This window comes from Leptinotarsa decemlineata, unplaced genomic scaffold (assembly GCF_025532065.1).
Source record: "Leptinotarsa decemlineata unplaced genomic scaffold, Ldec_3_MD MMD2_tig00001719_RagTag_RagTag, whole genome shotgun sequence".
NCBI classification, from domain to species: Eukaryota; Metazoa; Arthropoda; class Insecta; order Coleoptera; family Chrysomelidae; genus Leptinotarsa; species Leptinotarsa decemlineata.
Window position 1 is genome coordinate 7870405 of NW_027412569.1, and position 6000 is coordinate 7876404.

Sequence of the window (6000 nt, forward strand, 5' to 3'; positions counted from 1 at the left end):
AAACAGGAGTTCCAGAACACATGAAGGCTCTAAGAAACTGAATATAAGAAACCACACAGCTCTCGTTGAAAATGAAAAAAAATATGGACACATTTTTGATTTTGATCATCCAACTATTCTAGATGTTCAAACATATCGATCCAAAATACTTTTGAGCGAAATGATACATATTGTCACCTCACAAACCACAAGAGGGGACTAAATCATCTGTCGGTAACAAATAAGACAGATGGGTATCCGCGGCTAAGCTAAACAGTGGAGACGGGAGTGGGTTAAACAACTTAGCAAATTTCAAATAGATCTTAATGGGCGCCAGGTAAATTTAATCCTCCAGATACCCTAAGTAACTCACAATATCAATAACTTACCAATTAATATTGGAAATAAAAGATAAAAATCCCCAATATGATTTATTCAGTAATCCTAACTTACATGGATTAACCAACAACGCTTCTAAGACAACAATGCAATATTCACACTACTACGCGATGTTCAAATGTCCATACAAGAGCGCGGTGTATCTAACCACGAATTCAATCAGCCATAAATTACGGTAGTAACGACGCTCAAAAAAAACTACAATACGTCGAGTAAAACTACCACGAAAATTGAGTAGGTGAAATCGTAAATACTAGTATCGGATGGTAAGACAAACTCGTTTGCGTCGCGTGAGCTCAGGCGTAGGCGCATCGGTGTCAATCAGCAATCGTGAAAGGAAGAATATACCTCAATTTCCGTTTCACAAATATCTATGTCAATCAGGTATCAATAACAAACTCTTAATCAATAAACGATAAACAAACACTATATCAACAGGTATCAATAAACATAAGGGCAACAATTATTCAAATATCTCAGTATATCACAAATATTCAATTAAATCAATTATAACTTGCGTGCTCCTTTTGGGCCACCCGGTATATGGTGTTAGGCTACCCTGTAGTATGGCGGAGATGGATCACCCTGTAGCACCGGAGATGGATCACCCTGTAGCACCACCAAGATAGATCACCCTGTAGCACCGGTGGATCACCCTGTAGTACGGCGGAGATGGATCACCCCTGGCCAAGGGGTTTTCTATACGATTCTTCGTGTGCGGTGTTCTGCACGGAAGTCCTGCTGGGACTTGATGAGTGACTGAGGGCCTTCTGTTTCTTATGAATCTAATTTCGGAAATCCTTCCACCTGGCACGAGTTCGGTAACCACCACAAATCCTCAAAAGAGCTTAAGTTTCAGACTGCAAATATCCACACCAAAATGACCAATCAGTCTTCCACTATACAATCCTGACTTGTAGAAATAATCCCCGTGAAGGATGGCACAAATACAACCAAATATATCCTACAATCAGTCTGATGGTACCCTCTGAACTCCGAACCAAGCTCACCGAAGGCTAACTTCCAAATACTAAGAGAATGCCACATCTGACAGCTAACCAGTTGTTGCCACAGTGCATCCAATCTACACTACAAGCACCAAGGGGGCGCTGTGCACAACATCATAAATCTAACAATTCCTCCACAGCCACTTGATACATCATCAACAAGTCCATGACCCATCAAAACTCCTTCTCAAAGCAATGCAACCCTAAAACAACCCTTGACAACTTGAGTAACCGATCAATCCCTCACCCGTGAACAACTGTAGAACTAGTTCGGTGTAAGTCGACGGAACGACACTACGAAAGTTCGGCAGATGTCAACCAACAGCTGTCTCTTAACCTTGTTTACGAATATTTACAAAATATATTGTTCCAACCTATTTTCAACTATTTACCAATCCTTATTCATGCGATGGAATAGAAACATATAAGGTAAGTCGCCATAACCTTCCCTTTCAGTACAAATATTAGAGCATTCATATTATGCAGAATATTTACCGAAAATATCAAACAGTATTCAGAAACCCAGAGGTAACTAATATTGTTTTTCAGGCGATATGGCCCTAATATGTCAGTAAACCTTCTGGAAGTGATGAATAACAATCTATGCAAGAAATATTCTCGGAAAGGTATAGGGAATAAGGCAGACAACGGCTGAAAAAAAATGATAGGTGAAGAAAACTGAGAAACAAACAATAACAACTATTTCAACCTAGCGAGGAATTTCGGATCTCCAATGTCGATTGGCAATAGGAGAACGCGTAAGTACTGGTCAAAGCAGTTAGTCAGGGAGCATACATTTATTCTTATACATTTCAGGTATGGTTTTCTATGGAACGGAAGATTCCCATTACTATGATGTTAAATGAATAAAATGAACTTGTAACTGAATTACATTGTTAATATCCTCTGAATAAAGATCTTAAAAGGTAAGGTAGTGGTTTTTGAAAGGTCACATAAGAGCAGTTTGATCTAGGGCTAAATTGAAACGTAACAACTTCTTTGAAAATGTAGGTTGGGCACACTGACAAACCAGATGTGTCCCTAGCTGTGACGAAAAGTTCGTCATCAATAAATGACAATTCTGTCGATTCCATAGTAAATAAACGAACAATATCTACAATATTTACAAGTAAATTTAGACCGTTACAATTCCCCCCTTGCCTCAAGAAAATTTACTAGCGTAAATTTTCATCAGCGCTAGCTGACTTTAGGTCTTTCGCATTCCATATCCCCTTATAATTACCGTCTTCATCTCTTAATTCATATGTCCACGGGGATACCCTTTTTTTAATATAAAAAGGCCCGACAAATCTTGGCGCTAGCTTAGCACTAAAATATTTGTCCGCCTCCGATACCACAAAATTCTTCCTCCAAACGGGTTGATTTGGCCAAAATTCTTCACTCCTTCTTCGAAGGTTATAAGTTTTTTCATTCTTTCGAGCAGCCACATCTAACCTTTTCCTTATCTCCTCAAAGAGTTTTCTAAATCCTTCAGGCCTCGAATCTTCAGCAGGTTCACTATCAACCAATAGATTTTTCCTCCGAGAGATCTCCTCTCCGCACAAAACCATTGAGCGGCCGAAATTCACGAAATATGGAGTGTGGTTAGTCGTCTCATGTCGAGCCGTTCTCAAGGCGCATGATAGCTTGGGTAAGTTGAAATCCCAGGTCCTGTGATTATCGGACACATACATAGCCAACATTGACTTCAATGTTCTGTTCACTCGTTCAGTCGGGTTTGCCTGAGGATGATAATGGGCATTATACCTAATTTTCACCTTATATTCTTCCACGAGTTTTCTCATCTGTCGAGATCGGTATTGCGGCCCATTATCGCACAAAAGAATTCGGGGAACTCCATATACCAGAAAAACTTCCTCTTCGATCTTCCTTATGATGATTTCTGCTGTTGACGATCTTAGCGGAAAGACTAATGAAAACTTGCTAAAGTAATCTGTTACGACTAAGATAAATTTATTGCCTTTTGTAGATCTAGGTAAGGGTCCCATGATATCACTGGCGATCATTTCCCATGGCCGGGTCACTTTCGGTTGTGGAGTCATTAGTCCATTTGGTCCTCTGAGGTCGGGTTTATAGGCGGAACAAGTGGAACAATTTCGAACAAACTTCGACACGTCAGATTTCATCTTTGGCCAATAATGCCTTTCCCTGATACGATGGTAGGTTTTGAATATTCCTTGATGTCCTGAGGTCGGGTCTGCATGAGCTTCAATAAGAATTTTCTTCCGATCCGCTTTTGGTACAACTAACTTCCAAACGTCGGTTTGGTCTTCTAATTCCACGTAACACGGTTTGACGTACTTGTAGAGTGATCCCTGAGAGAATCTCCAATTGGGGTATTTTTCGGGTTGTAAACTCACTCGATCTTTCACGCGCAGGTACCACTTGTCCAAAATCTCTTCTTTCATCTGCTGGTTGATGGCATCAATGACTGGGACCGATCGAGAAAGGGTGTCAGGAACGATGTGATCCTTCCCTTTCCTGTGAACAATTTTGAAGTCATATTGCTGCATGCGGACTGCCCATCTTGCCAGTCGTCCTGATGGATCTTTCAAATTCTGTAACCAGACCAAGGAATAGTGATCGGTTATTACGGTGAACGGAATAGCTTCTAAATAAGGTCGCAGTTTTTCAATCGCCCACAGCACGGCCAAGCATTCCCTTTCTGTAGTAGAAAAATTGCGCTCTTGTTTCGTCAATGATCTACTCAAGTAGCAAATTACTACGTCCTCATCCTCGCGAGTCTGAGTGAGAACAGCGCCAATTCCAAATGCCGAGGCGTCTGTTTGCAGAACAAATGGGAGGGAATAATCCGGACAGCTCAAGACTGGTGCTGATATAAGACGTTCCTTCATCTTCTGAAAAGCGATATCGCAAGTTTCGGTCCAATCAAACTTTCTACCCTTTTTCAGCAGCGATGTGAGTGGAGAAACGATGGATGCAAACTCAGGTATGAATCTCCTGTACCAGGAAAAAGTACCCACCAGTCTCCTGACATCTTTTACCGATTCTGGTCTAGGAAGCTGCAACATAGCCTTGACTTTATCGGGGTCGACATGCAATCCATTTCTATCTACAACGTATCCCAAATACTTCATTTCTGGCCTACAAAATTGACACTTTTCGAAGCTAACAGTGAGATTTGCTTCTCTCAATCTGCGGAAAACTTCATCAAGAATTGTCAGATGTTTCTCCAGAGTTTGGGTAACGATCACTACATCATCCAAATAGACGAAGACGTGTGGTTCTAGTTCAGGTCCTAGGACGGTATCGATCAACCTCTGCCACGTTGCTGGTGAATTATGTAATCCGAACGGCATCCTTTTAAATTGGAACAAACCACGCCCAGGAACGGTAAACGCTGTATACGGTCTCGACTTTTCCGCCACAGGAACTTGCCAATACGCAGACTTGATATCAAGAGAGGATAAATAATGTGCATTTTTCAATTTATCGAGCGTGTGGGAAACATATGGGAGAGGGTAGCTGTCTCGTTCCGTTACCGAATTTAGTTTTCTGTAATCAACGCAAAAGCGGTAGCTCCCATCTTTCTTCTTAACGAGAAGAACCGGTGACGACCAGCCACTATTCGACTTCTCGATAATATCGTTCTTCAACATCTCTGTTAGTTCTCGATCAATATGTTGTTGAATAATAGGCGACACTGGATAATAACGCTGCTTGATGGGTGGTGAGTTGGTCACGATGACATGTTCAGCTAGATTCGTACAGCCTACATTATTCCCCATGAGCTCCTTGTTCTTCTCTACTACAGCGTTTAGCCGGGCCTCTTCCAATGGTGATAAAACTGTTTGTCCTCGAAGATGGTCCAATGCGTTCAGATAGCAAATTTCCTCAGAAAATTTCCACTCGTTGTGCCTCAGATTCGGAACCACTCCCATTGCTCTCCAGAAATTCGTTCCCAAAATTAAGTGATGAGGGACATCAGGAACCACTAAAACTCGAATTAATTTCAGCTTGCCTCTTAAACAAAATGGCACTTCACATTCTCCTATACTTTCACATACTTGACCATTGGCAACAGTGCAACTAATTCTCTTTGCTGAATTCAAATGTACCAAATCTTTTACGATTTGCCAACCTGGGTGTCCCAAGATAGTGGCTGAGGCACCTGAGTCTAATAACCCCAGTAAACTACGCCCCAAGACTTCAACTTTAAGGTAGGGTCTCTCATCGTTTTCGGCGTGATCCAGAATATAATCAAGGATTGGTTGAATAGCAGTCGCCGAGTGCAATTTGCGAGCGCCTTCCCCTCGACGATTCAAAGGCGTCGCTTGTCGTTTCCCGACACGGAGCAGTTTGGACAATTACGAACGGTATACCCTTTTCTCTTACATCTGTAGCATTCCAGTTGCTTCGGTAGAGCACATCCTATAGCACGATGTCCGGGTTGATCGCATCGGAAACATACTATCTCCTTCGACTGATTGTTCGACGGAATTCGTGCCGTTGCTATCTCTAAGGCATTCAATTCCTTGGTGACCTCTACGAAAGCCAAATCCTTCTCTATCACGTTGCCACGACGTGCTGATGGTTCTACGTAGCTATTGATTATGTCCCTTCTGGCTTCCAT